Below are 14,752 nucleotides of genomic sequence, written 5' to 3'. Positions count from 1 at the left end.
GGAGGCTTTTGAAATTTACTCTCAGCCTCAGGAACTGGGTAAATATGAACACATGGAAGAACAAGTGATACTAGCTGAAAAAGACCTGCTGGAAGATGGTTTCGGAAAGCACCCCTTCCACCACTGCCTGGTGGCAGAAGTATCCAAGGGGCCCAGCACCATGGAAGGACACAGCATTTGGTTTCGCCTTGGTCTGTTTACCTGTGGCCCATGGATTGGCAGACTCTTGTATCTTGAGGACTTCTTCAAAAGGAGTGATTATAGAAGCTTTGGGGTAGGATCAGAAATTCTGAAGACTCTAAGCCGGGTTATGGTGAAATGTCGCTGCAGGAGCGTGCACTTCCTGGTAGCAGAATGGAGTGAATCATCTCTCATCTTCTACAAAAAGAGAGGTGCTTCTGATCTGTCCAGCAAGGAGGGGTGGAGACTCTAAGACGGACAAAGAATGCTTGCTAAAGATGGCAGCAGACGAGGGAGGGGTGCTGGTGCAGCTACGCCTTCCGTTCCATTTTAGAAAAAGTTCTCAACTTATCTTCCTTTCTATCATGTTTGAGTGAAATAATAGAATGAGCTCCCATTCCAAAGCTTGATTACCAGTGGCATTGTTGCAGGTTTGAAATGAGGTCTCGTTAAGGTAGCAATGTAGTTTGGAGTCAGATTTATTCTTGAAGATCTTTTGGTAAACGCTGGTGTGGTCTTAATGTATATAAAAAAACCTTCATTCTTGTGTTATTTAAATGTGTATGATGTAAACACTGGTATTTAAAGTTTCTGTTTTGATTCTTTTTTTAATAAACTACCCTTTGATTTCAAAATAAAACAAAATAAAACTTGATCTCATTTGTCACAGAATCCTATGAAATAAATATTAGTGTTATCTCCACTTTGCAGACAGGCTCAGAGAACATTAAGTAATTTGCCTACATTAACAGCTAAGTAGCAGAGCTGGCTTTTGTACCCAGATCTTGTTTGAGTCCAGTGTTCATGCTGTTAACCACACAGTCTGAACCCTCCTTCTCTGGGAGGCCCCGGAGACCTTCCTTCTCTCCACTTGGCTTAGTGGATGCTTGTGTCCCCGTGCTGGTCAGAGGCTGACTAAGTAGTTGTGAGTATTCTGCTACACTGCAGTCAACTGCTTAGTCCATCAGCCAGGGCAGAGAGAGCAACCAGACCCAAACTCCGCCCTCCAGAAGCTCACACCAAGCCCTGCAGAGTGTTTGCTCTGAATCCTTCAGGACTGCCAGAGTGGGTGCTGTCTGACTTTTGAAAACAAAGCCACCACCATTGTTGCTTAGGGCCACCATGTCCATCAGTTAGGCCCAGCTAAGAACCCAAGGGAAAGGCTGTGGTGACTCAGACACCTTTGAGGAGTCTCTGAGCCATTCCCAGAGGCACTGCCCTGCAGAGGGCACTTGAATCAGCTAAAGGCACCTCGAGGCAGCAACAGAGACTGGAAGAGGGAAAGAGGCAAGAGGGAGGGGGGAGGCTGGCAGAGTGCCCGAGGCAGACAAGATGCCTGACATTCCTGATGAAAGCTCTCCGTGATGCTGCCTCACAAAGACTTGCTCTGTGCTAAAAATGTCATGCAACTAGGAATCCTGTCTCCCTCCCCACGTTTGCATCAGTTTCACCCAAAGGTCACCCGTTCTCAGAGAGAGCCCAGGTGGACGGTGGGGAGGGATTCTAGTAGGCCGATTGCATTCTGGTTTAGCTGGTTTGTGTTTGTTTAAACAGAATAGGTCTACAGTTCCAATTGGTCTCCAAATGGTACCCTGTCATCCCAAAGTCATAGCAGAGTGTAATACAAACAGGATAGTTGCACCTCTTCCAAAGGCAGCAGTGATCACGGAAAGCAGAGGTGGCTGCCCAGGAACCTGGGATGGGGCTGGTGGAAGTGAACCCCAGCGTTCAGCAATCTGGCGCTCAAGGCTGGAGGATGCATGCTGATCTATGGGGCCGCAGCAGAGCTCGGATAAAGCACAACCACAAGGGACAGAGGACTTTCTCAGAGAGTTGCAAACCCTTGTGCCACGCAGGGCTGTTAGGCTGCAGCAACAGGAATGAGCTCCAGGTAACTGAAGACAAAAGGAGTGCAGTGGAATAGCCTCACATGGCAGCAGCCACGGGGCCCAGGAAGGCTGTGAATGCGGCCCAACACAAAATTCTAAATGTACTTAAAACCTTTCTTTTGCTCCTCAGTTTCTGTAAGTGTGTATGTGTATTTAATCTGTGGCCCACAACAACTCTTCTCCTTCCATTGTGGCTCAGAGACACCAAAAAGTTGGACAACCCCTGGCTACAGAGTCACAGGAAAAGGCCTCAGCAGGACCTGGTGGCTCTAGAGACCCAGGGGGCAGGAAGTAAAGGGGCAGCTCTCTCCTTTGGGATGAATTTGTTTTGCCATTTTGGGTCCTTATGTCACGTGGCTCAGGGTCTAAATCCTACAGGGAAGGATCCCCATTTGCTTCGTTTCAATCCTGTGTTCCCCTTTGGTTGGGAGTGGGGCACCTTCAGTGACTGAGCCACCGAGCCTGCTGGCGATGGAAATTGTACAGAGACGGGTGCTGTGCACGTGGATTTACTCACCTGCACTTTCCCTGGAGGGACACAGGCAGGCACTCAGTGGAGTGAATTTTCTGCAGGATTGATCATTAGAATTAAGATTGAAAATATCAGAAGCAGAGAAATGATTCAGGAGGCAAGGTCAGAAAGAGCAACCTGAAGGCATGTGTGAGAAGAGGAGGAACTTGCTTCTTTTTCTACTCATTGCTCTTTGGAATTACCATGTACAATTTAGGAAAGATGCCCCAGTTAGCTATCCCAATGGAAGGCACTAGCGCTAGCCACAAATAAAAGATAAATATGGAAGAAATAAAGGGAAAAAGTAAAGTTGGAACCAAAGCGTAAGAGCTAGCCTATGTTTGAGTGTCCAAAGGAAAAAAAATCTGAAATCATACACAGTCCCTTTATTCTTGTGTATGTTTTTAAAGTACACAACTCCAGCCCTGGCTGGTATGGCTCAGTGGATTGAGCACAGGCCTGTGAAGCAAGGGGTCGCTGGTTCGATTCCCAGTCGGGGCACATGCCTGGGTTGCAGGCCAGGTCCCCAGTAGGGGACACATGAGAGGCAACCACATCGATGTTTCTCTCCCACTCTTTCTCCTTCCCTTCCTCGCTCTCTAAAAATAAGTAAATAAATATTAAAAAATAAATAAAGTACACAACTCCATATAAGGGGAAAATAAATTTGGAGCTTCTAATAAAAAGTTACTTAAAAAAATAAGATCATAATCAAAGATCAAATATTTAGAAAAATTACACACACACACGATGAATTAACAAGTTGGGAAGAAAGTGAGTAAAGTAACCACGGGAGAGGAGGGAGGTGACCACTGTGCTGACAGACCCTGAGACCAGCCTGGTCTAGGAGAGTGAAAGGCTGAACTGAAAACATCTGAAATCAAGACCAAAGGTCTACAATGCAACAGAGGCAAAAATGTCCATGAACAGGAGGAGGCTGATGGCCTCTCCCAATTCACTCACTCAACAAATAGGCACCGACCTCCAGCTCTGTTCAAAATCTTGAACAGAGATCTTGCAGAGGCATCGCCACTGAGCCCAGGAATCCACATTTACTACCACTGCACCCTCTCATGCTGAAATTCCTTAAAGACCTGGCAACGAAGATAGGGCAGCAAAATGTTCACCAAGTTTAATTTTTTTCTGTGTAGCTGCTTGAATTCATCATTAGAAACAAAATACAAATTTAGAAAGTGTGGAACTTCAAATCAAAATTTCATATCAGTTTTTAAAAATTTTTCTAATTACAAATCTCTTAAGTCTTACCAATTCAGTTTAGTCTTTCAAAAGCAAAGATAGAATCTGTATTTAAAAGGCCATGTTTCTACCACAGTTATAAAACAGGTTTTTTAAAAGTTATTTCACATATTGCTTTACTCGGTTGGAAAAACACAACAAAACATGAAGCAGGTTCAGAATTCAGAGTGATCTAGGCTAGTCTTGGAGGTTGTTTTGAGAGTAGGAATAGGGTAAAGAATTTTCTGGATTTTGTCCAGGTCAGATTCAGTTTACACTTCAAAGAGAGAACAATATTGTTATTTGAGTTCGGTTTCAATTCAAATTAAAATATCAGTTTCCTACTTTGGGTTTTGTTCAGCTCCCTGCCGAGAGCTGAGAATGTCCTTTAGTGGAAGAAGAGATGCCAGAGCAATGATTTCTCAACTCACTTTGTGACTCCCTACCCCACTGTAAACTGAGTACAGCCGCCGGCGTGCGGATCCACAGAGCACTTCGACGCTGCGGAACTCCTCCAGTGCCCAGAGTTCTTGCAGCCCTGAGACGCATGTGGCCAGCAAGCCTTTGCGAGCTTATACTTGCCCCCCCCACACACAAGAGGCAGGAGGCACACCAGGGTCTGATGGGCCCTTGTGTGTGAGCTGGTCACAGGTGAGCAGGCTTAGGGAGTGGGAGGTGGGCCCTAGGGAAGCTGACACTCAGCGTGGAGAAGGAGGCCAAAGGCATGGAATGGACTCAGTGCTCCATGAGGAGGAAGGTCAGCCCAGGCATGGAACTGCCTGTTTTCTATTCTTCGTCCATTCCTAGAGGCCCTGACAAAGAAACTCTGTGTCCAGAAGGAAACTGACTCGTGGGGGAAGGCCATGCTACAAAGAAGTGACACAAAAAGGGCAGTCATGAGAAACACCTGCTCTGGTCTCCGTCCCCTGCCCCACTTGTGAACGTGCCCATCACAGCCTTGCTGAGAGGGGCGTGGCCTGGAGCTGCTGCCCACCCACCCACCTGCCCACTCCCACAGCCGTTTCTGCCATCAACCCCTACACCTGCCCCCGTCTCTGCCCAGCCCTGGTCACCTTGCTTTCTTATGGAGGCAGCTCAAACACCGCTCAAATGAGAGCAACGCATAAGCCCTTTCCCCACCCCACCTCCTCCTTTAAAAAGGAAGTTTCAGAGACTTCTGGGAAAGTCTTTAAGCGACACTGGTACAGGGATTTGCATTGTCATCCTGGATGCTATCGTTTAGTCTCTGCCCTGTTACACCTGAACATTTGCACTGCTTGTGATCCTTTGCAGGATTAAAAAAAGAGAGACAAAGAATCGTTCCTCAGGTGTTGAGAGGATTAAATGAGATGAAATACAGAAAAGTGCCTTAAGAGCAAAAATCACTGCAGGAGTGCAAGACCACATTAAATCGTCTGCGCTTGTTGCAGCAGCCTAGAGTTATAAATACTATATAATGTGTCACGTGTTCCTAAACCACTTTAGCTTTATTGATAGTTCCAATCACACCATTGTTATTACTTCCACTTCTTAGACTTCACACACATCAATTCAGTTAATTCTCCTAGGAATCCTACGAAGTCACAATTCCTATTTACAGAGAGGAACCTGGAAGGCTTAGTATTTATTCAGTAATCCATTCTCTTATCCCCTGATTTCAGATGCTGCCTTTATCACAAAGTAAATTGCCATGTGTACACGACTCTTTATAGCTCTCTAATCTACGCTGCCGATTTCTTCTCACCTATTTCTATCTCAATACCAAAGCCTTTTATTATGGCTTTATTCACTGTATATTTTCCTATTTGATGCCATTATACCTTTTTCATCAAAAACTTCTTGTTCTTTTTAAAAATAGATTTTCCCACGTGGAGCCTATATTTTACTTTCAGTTTGTTGTCTAGGAAATAGACACATGGCACCGCATCCTGAAGACACAGGAGGGTACACGTGAGGAAGGAAGTCACCCTCCCCTCCCTTCTGTCATTCAGCGCGCCCTCAAAGGCAGCCAACTGGTCTTAGCAGCTTTAGTTCTTCGAGAAATGGTCCATACATGTGAACTTTAAAATACATTTATCGAGTTCTATCCAAAAGATTCAATCAAAACTTTGATTATGATTGAACTGAATTTATAGAATAATTTGAGGAAGAATTGATATTAAACAATAACAAACATCATTCAGCAGCTAGAATGTCTTTCCACTTCTTTTGGTCTTCTTTTATGTCCTTCAATAAAGGTTTACAATTTTACTCATATCTTACATATTTCTGATAATATTTATACCTAAGTATTTTAGAGTTTTTGAGTGTGTGGCAGTAATGGAATTTTGGTGTGTTGATCTTGTGTCTTTCTCGTGAATGCAGTACTTTCTCGTGTGGCTTTCCTGCATTTTCCCTCTGGATGATATTGTTTACAAATAACAAGTGAATCCTCCCTTCCAATCTTTAGACTGCTTTTCTTGTACCGATTTTGCTGATTCAGTAAGACTTTAGTGAACCCCAGAATAGGCGCAGAGGTGAGAGATGATACCGTCTTTTCCCTGTGTTTGTGGGGGGGGCTACTTTAGACCACTGAGTGTGGCCGCTGTGTGTTCCAGTTGCTGTTTCCATCTATTGCACCTACTAGCGGTGTCACTAGCAGTGGCCATTGAGTTCAAGCAAAAGCTTTTAAACATCTACTGAGAGTCTCAGTTTCCATCTAATCCATTAACAAACTGAATTATATTAGGAGAGTTCCTAATGTCAAATCACTTTTATATCCCTAAAATTGAACTTATTTTTCATAATGCATTATTTTAAAATTATTTTATTTAGTATTTTTGCATCTATGTTCATAAGCTTAGGATCTTAATTTTGATGCCAGTTTAAGAAGTCTGGATTTCTTTGCTAAGGAAGGCTGGGAACAATGAAGTTTCAATTAATTGTTTTACCACCTTTGAAAATGTTATCAAGGGCGATCCAGTGATACAAAATTTATCTTCAGTGAATTGTCTGGGTTTCTTCTTTGCTCTTTATCACTGGATGTTTCTGACTTTGTCTTATTCCAGACAGTGTTATTTAATGATTTGTGGAGAGATGTCTGCAAAGTGTTTCCTTTTCTCTTTGTATTGGAAAGGATGCATCTTATATTGACTTGTAAAATTCTTAATTGGGGCCCTGACCAATGTAGCTCAGTTGGTTGGGCATCATGCTGTAAAGCTAAATGTCACTGGTTTGATTCCTGGGCAGGGCAAATGCCTGGGTTGTGGGCCTGGTGTCCAGTTGGGACCATGCAAGAGGAACCCAGAATGTTTCTCTCACACATTGCTGTTTTCTCCCCTTTTCTCCCTGCCTTCCCCTCTCTCTAAAAATAAATAAAACTTTGAAAAAAGTTCTTAATTAGGAAGCAATCTATTTTAGGCAGCTATTGTTTCTCTTATGCTTTCATGCCATATGTTTTTGCACAAGATTGACTTAAGGAATGTGAAACTATATGGGTACAACTCTGTTGGGAAAGAAGGTTCCCAAAGGCCCCTCCGTTGGACTGTTCCAGGGGTAAGACATGATCTATGAGCAGGGGTAGGGTGACCATCTGTGCTGGTTCTTCCAGGTGTTCTGTTTCATTGTCAAACATGGCAGCATTCATCCTTCGTTTTTCTAAAAATAGGGTCGCTGTAGGCAGAGGAAGACAAATTCACCAAGTGTGCCTAAAGCCTATGATACACTAAGAGTTTAAGTCTTCAAACAGCCTTGGTGAGAAAGGTGTCTGTTGGCCCCAGTGGACTCCTGATAACAATCCTCCAGTGGCCACAGTGTCAGAGGTCACACAGCGTTTTCCGGATGACAGGAGGCCACGTGGTGGAGATAACAGCAGGTGTTCGGAGAACTTGTCTGACTCCCAGCTGTCACTCTGGCCTCCTGACTCCTGGACTTGGGGTTTTTAGTTCTGCTTGGGAATGGTTCTTAATACCTGTGCCTGACTGCTAGTTGTCCCTCTGTCCGTTCTCCCCTGCTCTTCACAATAACGGGTTAGCTGAGTATACAGCCACCCAGGCCAAGGCTATGTTACAGGAAAACTCATGCAGCCAAGTGGCCTTATGACTCAGTTCCTCCCGTGAACCTGTGAACAGAAGTTATGTGTGCTACTCCAGATCTCTCTCATAAAACAATTAGGTGCACACTCAATTAGGTGCATGTTCTAGTTCTCTAGAAGTAGAAGCTAAAGGTGACCACAGGCCACAGATCATTCCTCTGGCCTTCATTCTCCTGTCACAAAGATGCTAAGTTCTACACCTCTTCGGGGCTTCCTAACTATAGGGGACAGTCACACTTAGCAGATGGAAACTGGTGATCATGCATTTTAACTCCCACTGTTTGGGGACACATTCACTGTTTGTGTGTTGGTCGGGGACAGGCCCCACTTCCCACCAGGGGAGCCCTGAAGATGTGTTACTCCCCACAGACGCCCCTACTGGCTTTGAAGCAGGAGACACAGAGAGACAGTTTAGCATCAGCTGTTTAACACATATTAGTTCAAAACAAGGAAAAGCCAAGAAATTAATTAGTGTTGTGCAGCAGATATAAACAGACATAATGAAATAAAGTTAAGGAGAAAAAAAATCTAAATTATAAACACAAGGTAAAATTCCGATATCAAGCTAGCTGGACTACAAAACCTTTTAAGAATTCCAGTGGTGTTCCTGCTTCTCTGCAAGGCAGATTAAACAACATGTTTTTAATTTTAATTGTAGCAAAAAACCCTAAATGTTGGGTAAATCTTAAAAGATAGACTCCCCGGGTTGGCATGTTAGCAGAAACCTCCAAGGGGAAATTACATTCAGAGGTACAAGTTGAAAAATGTAGGTAGGTAAAATATATTTCCAAATCAATGAGGCATGATTTTTTAAAAGGTGCTGGAACAACTGCTCACCCACATGCAAAAAAATTCATCTAGGCACAGACCTTATACCCTTTATGAAAATTAATTCCAAATGGATCATAGACCTAAATATAAAATGCAAAACTATTAAACTCCCAAAAGATAACATAGAAAAAAATCTAGATGATTTTTAATATGATAATGTCTTTTTATTTCTTTAAATATTTCATTTATTTTTTAGAAAGAGAGGAAGGGAGGGAAAAAGAGAGGGAAAGAAATATCAACGTGTGGTTGCCTTTCCCACACCCCAACTGGGAACCTGGCCTGCCACCCAGGCATGTGTCCCGGACAAGAATCGAACCTGGCAGCCTTTGGGTTCAGAGGCTGGCACTCAACCCACTGAGCCACACCAGCCAGGGCTGATGATGTCTTTTTAGATGAAACACCAATGTCACGATCCATGAAAACAATAATTGAGAAGCTGGACTTCATTAAAAGTAAAAACTGTCTCTGAAAGACACCTTCAAGAGAATAAGATGAGCCACAAAGTGGGTAAAAATAATTGCAAAAAAAATCTGATAAAGGACTATTACCAATATATACAAAGAACTTTTAAAACTTAACAATAAGAAAACAACCTGATTAAAAAGTATGCCAAAGACCTTAAGATATTCAGATGGTGGATCAGCACCTGAAAAGATTCTCCATATTGTATGTCATCAGGGAAATGCAGATTAAAACAGCGAGATAGCACTACACACCTATCAGAGGGGCTAAGTCTGGGACACTGAGGACACTAAATGCTGGTGAGGACGTGGGGCACAGGAGCCCTCCCCCACTGCTGGTGGGACTGCAAACGGTGCGGCCACTTTGGGAGACAGGTTGGCTGTTTCTTACAAAACTGAACGTACTTTTACCATATGATCCAGCAGTCACTCTCCTTGGTATTTTCCCAAAGGAGTTAAAAACTTATGTCCACACAAAAAGCTGCATACAGCTATTTATAGCAGCTTTATTCATAGTTGCCAAAATTTGAAAGCAACCAAGCTGTCCTTCAGTAAGTGAATGGATAAACTGTGGTTCGTCCATGCAATGGATGTGTTCATTGCTATTCATACTCAGTGCTAAAAAGAAATGAGCTATCAAGCCATGAAGAGACATGGAGGAAGCTTCAGTGCATATCACTAAGTGAAAGAAGCCAATGCAAAAGGCTGAATACTGTGTGTTTAAAATTAAATGACATTCTAGAAAAGGCAAAATGATGGAGACAGTCAAAAGATCAGTGGTTACCGGGGGTTGGAGAGATAGGAGGGATGAATAGGTAGAGCACAGAGGATTGTTAGGGCAGTGAAATTATTCCATATGATCCTCTAATGGTGGCTACATGCCATTAAATATTTGTCCAAACCATGGAGTGTACAACACAAAGTATGAACCCTAATGGAAGCTATGGACTTTGGGTGACTATGATGTGTCAATGTAGGTTCATTGGTTGTACCAAACGTACCACTCTGGTGGGGGATGTTGATAATGGGAGAGGCTGTGCAAGTCTTTTTAAAAAAGAATGCAGAGCCCTGGCTGGTGTAGCTCAATGGATTGAGCGCGGGCCTGCGAACCAGAGGATCGAGGTTCGATTCCCGGTCAGGGCAGATGCCTGGGTTGCAGGCCGGTTCCCTGCAGGCCAACTCCCAGCAGGGGACCCACGAAAGGCAACCATACATTGATGTTTCTCTCCCTCTCTCCTTCCCCTCTAAAGATAAGTAAATAAATAAAATCTTTAAAAAAAAGAATGCAGAGGGCTACAATGAGTAAGAACGGGCAGTCTTAGAGAGTTTATGTAACAGGAAGGGCAGGAGAATGAGGCCCAAGTGGCACATGCTCTCCAGTCCCACCAACGCATCAGAGTCTTTGTACCACTTAGCAATACCTGGAAGTCTTTTATGTATTTGTCCACGTGTTTATTTTCTGTTTCACCTGCCCTGGGGACAGGGACTCTACTTCTCATTGTAGGAACCCCAGTATCTAGGACAATGCCTTAGGCATACATGTCAGGTGCTCAATATATATTTGTGGTGTGGCTGATGCCCTACCTCTTCTCAGGGACACATCAGGACAGAAGTTCTCCTCTATTCCCCACCAACCTTTGTGCCCCCTTCCCTCCAACATGAAGAATGGGAATCTGATCTGGGAGACCAGGTGGAGGGTGGGAGGGCAGCCAGAGAACCTTGCCCCGCCAGCATCATGGAAGACTCTCCAACATCTGCTTTGGTCAGAGTGCTTCCTTTTTCCCATAAGCCCCAACTGCTGAAACTGCCAGGCCGTGAAAGGTTCCATTCCTTCTGAGTCCCTCCCCTCTGTAAGGCAGTTGCCAGGTTGAACTACCTGAGTCAGAAAGTGTAGCCACAGTCCAATAAAAATGTCCTGCGAGCCCTAGATGTAAGCCACATACATGTCTGATTTCCAATTTTTAGTAGTCTTATTTACAAATGTAAAAAGGAACAGGTGACATTAATTTTAATATCATTTTATTAAACACAATATATCCAAACCTTTTCTTTTTTGCAAAAAAATTATTATTTTTTTTTTGCAAAAAAATTATTTTTAATTTTTTTTTAAAAAGATAGATTTTATTGATCATGCTATTACAGTTGTCCCATTTCCCCCCTTCATTTGCCTCCACCCTGCACACCCCCTCCCACCCACATTCTCTCCTTTAGTTCATGTCCATGTGTCATAAGTTCTTTAGCTTCTACATTTTCCATACTGTGCTTGCCCTCCCCCTGTCTATTTTATTCCTACCATCTATGCTACTTATTCTCTGTACATTTTCCCCCTCTCTCCTTTTCCCACTCCCCTGTTGCTAACCCTCCATGTGATCTCCATTTCTGTGGTTCTGTTCCTGTTCTAGTTTGCATGCTTTGCTTTTGTTTTAGGTGATTGTCAATAACTGAGTTTGCTATCTTTTTACTGTTCATATTTTTATCTTCTTTTTCTTAGCTAAATCCCATTTCATATAATAAGGACTTGGTGATGATGAACTCCTTGAACTTGACCTTATCTGAGAAGCTCTTCATCTGCCCTTCCATTCTAAATGAAAGCTTTGCTGGATAGAGCGATCTTGGATGTAGGTCCTTGCATTTCATGACTTGGAATACTTCTTTCCAGTCCCTTCTTGCCTGTAAGGACTCTTTTGAGAAATGAGCTGACAGTCTGATGGGAACTCCTCTACAGGTGACTGTCCCCTTATCTCTTGCTGCTTCTAGAATTCTCTCCTTCATTTTAATCTTGGGTACTGTAATTATGTGCCTTGGTATGTTTCTCCTTGGGTCCAACTTCTTTCGGACTATCTGAGCTTCCTGGACTTCCTGGAAGTCTATTCCTTTGCCAGAATGGGGAAGTTCTCCTTTATTATTTGTTCAAATAACTTTTCTACTTGTTGCTGTTCTTCTTCCCCTTCTGGTACCCCTATAATTCAGATGTTGGAATGTTTAAAGATGTCCTGGAGGTTCCTAAACCTCTCCTCATTTTTTTGAATTTTTGTTTCTTCATTGTTTTCTGTTTGGTTGTTTCTTTCTTCCTTCTGGTCCACTTCCTTGATTTGAGTCCCAGTTTCCTTTCCATCACTATTGATTCCCTGTGCATTTTCCTTCATTTCACTTAGTGTAGCCTTCATTTTTTCATCTAATTTGTGACCAAAATCAACCAATTCTGTGAGCACCCTAATCACCAGTGCTTTGAACTGTGCATCTGATAGGTTGGCTATCTGTTGGTCACTTAAGAGTATTGGTTCTGGGCCTTTGATTTGTTCTTGCTTTTGGGCCATTTGGCGGGGGGGGGGGAGTCTGGTCTCACCTGTCATGTATGAGGGGCAGAGCCTTAGGTGTTCACCAGGGCAGGGCAACCCAGTTGCTGGGTTGTGATGCTATATGTGGGGATGGGGTCAGAGAGAGAACAATGGTGCTTGCTCTGCTCCCTCTTGGATTTCAGTCCCTTCCGCTGGCTGCTTCCCACAAGCAAATTGGGCCCTTCTGGTGCTGGTTCCTGGGTGGGTGGGCTTGTGTGCATTCCAGGACCCTGTGGGTCTCTCCAACGAACTCTCCTGTGAGGCTGGGGGTCTCTCTTGGCACATCAGTCCCCACAAGTGTTTTCAAGTGGTGCTTTTAAGCCTTATTTCCTGGCACTGGAGCCCTGGGTTGCGTGGTCTGTCTCACTGCTTGTTTTCACCTGGTTTATCTGCGTGCCAATGTGTAACCTTGGTCTGCCAACTGCCTTGTGCGCCTCACTGGGTCTGCTTGTTGCCTCCCCACACCTGGGTCTGCCAACCACCGCTTTTTCCAGCTGCAACCCATCTCCGCTGGATGCCGACTCCTCCCCTCTTACCAGTCTGGATGAATGGTTGTTGGACTTTCATACAGTTCAATTTTCTGTCTTTTTGTTGTTTTTTTGCTTCTAAATTTTTGTTGCCCTTAATTTTGGTTGTGCGAGGAGGCAGTGTGTCCACCTATGCCTCCATCTTGACTGGAAGTCCCTCCAAACCTTATTTCAATATACAATCAGTATAAAAAAGTTATGGATGAGATCATTTACTTTTTTGCATTAAATCTTAGATTTGGGATATATTTCACGGTCACGGCATATTAGTTAAACTAGCCACATTTCAAGGGCCCAGAAGCCAGCAGGCTGTGGGTGGCTTCCTATTGGACAGTGCAGACTAGAGCAAGGAAATGAAGAAAAGCTTCTATTGGTGATTAAAAATGTCACCTCCCACCCTCACGTTGGCATCCTTGGTGTCGAGCACTTGGCTCAGAAGTTAGCATTACAGTGTGGGCCCGGGAAGGAGGCAGAGGAGTGGGCAGGGGATGGGCCAAGCCTTTTGCCTTGACTCCATCTAATGTGCCTGGACCCTGCCAGTTCCCTGGAAGGAGCAGTCAATGGACTCACAAGGAGTCGAGTGGAAGCTGCACCCCAGTCAGTGGTCCCCCTTTGCCAGGACTGCTGCGGAGGGGTGGGTGCACACAGTCCTCCCTCAGGCCCATCTCCAGGTCTCCTGAGGGCTTCCCTATGCCTCTAGTGTTGTAGTGTTACTGCTGAGCATGCCATGTTTTGTCTGTTCCAAAAAGGTGCTTTCCTGCATCTCTGCGCCAATTGGCCTCATGTGTAATTGCACTATTATGAAGCTGGGTCTTGTTTTAGAACCTGCCATCAAAGGTCTCCAGAGCTCCTTACCAGGTACTCGTGAGCTTCTTCCCCTTTTTTACTGGAGGGGAAGCGGCCTGAGAAGCCAGTGGCTACCTGTAAACAGTGAGTCAGGGAAGAAGCCAGCTCCTTGACCATGTCATTAGCGTGACACATGACAGGAAGGAGGTGAAGTAGTCCATGACTCTTTCCATGTTGAGCAAGGTCACATTCCACCTTAGGGAACGTTCCAGAGGCTGGCAGCCCCCGCTGAAACTACATTAGATAAAAGACCTAAAGGGGCCAATTACACATTGGGGATGGTGAACATGATCCAGCATTGTCCTAGTGAACCAATCATGCTTGTGGTTATGGCTACTGCTTCTTAAATTCTGCTTTAACAGAACTGTTTCTGTCCCTTCCCCAGCTATCGCTCCTGGCTGTCACTTCTGCTATCTGATCCCTGCTTGTTCCAATCTCCCTTTTCCAAATGTTTCATTTCCTATTGCTGAGGTCTGAGAAGTCAGATAACTAAGTCTTGTAGAGATGTGTGTGAACTGAGCCCCAAAGAATGAGCAGAAGGCCTTTCTCTTAATTGGATGCTTAAGTGCTTGGGCTTTGTCACAACTATTTTAGGTGCTTAGAGATTTTTTTCTGAATATGATTTTCTTTGAAGGTTCATTTATCTGGCAGATAATTGAGTAGTTCCTTTATTTGTTTGTAAACACTGCTATTGTAGGTTATACCAAGTTTTTCTGCCTTCTGTTTTCTGCAGTCTTTTAAGATATTGGAGAAAATGATTCCACTTTAGGGTCCAAGTTCTGGGAACTTCCGGGGAAACAGACAAAGCTGGTATTATATGCTGCATCAAATGTTCTCATTTTTCACTAACCTCTGGGCCCA

Source organism: Sturnira hondurensis, unplaced genomic scaffold (genome assembly GCF_014824575.4).
Source record: "Sturnira hondurensis isolate 20B ecotype Veracruz unplaced genomic scaffold, ASM1482457v3 Scaffold0006413, whole genome shotgun sequence".
Lineage (NCBI taxonomy): Eukaryota > Metazoa > Chordata > Mammalia > Chiroptera > Phyllostomidae > Sturnira > Sturnira hondurensis.
This window is presented reverse-complemented; position numbering follows the sequence as displayed.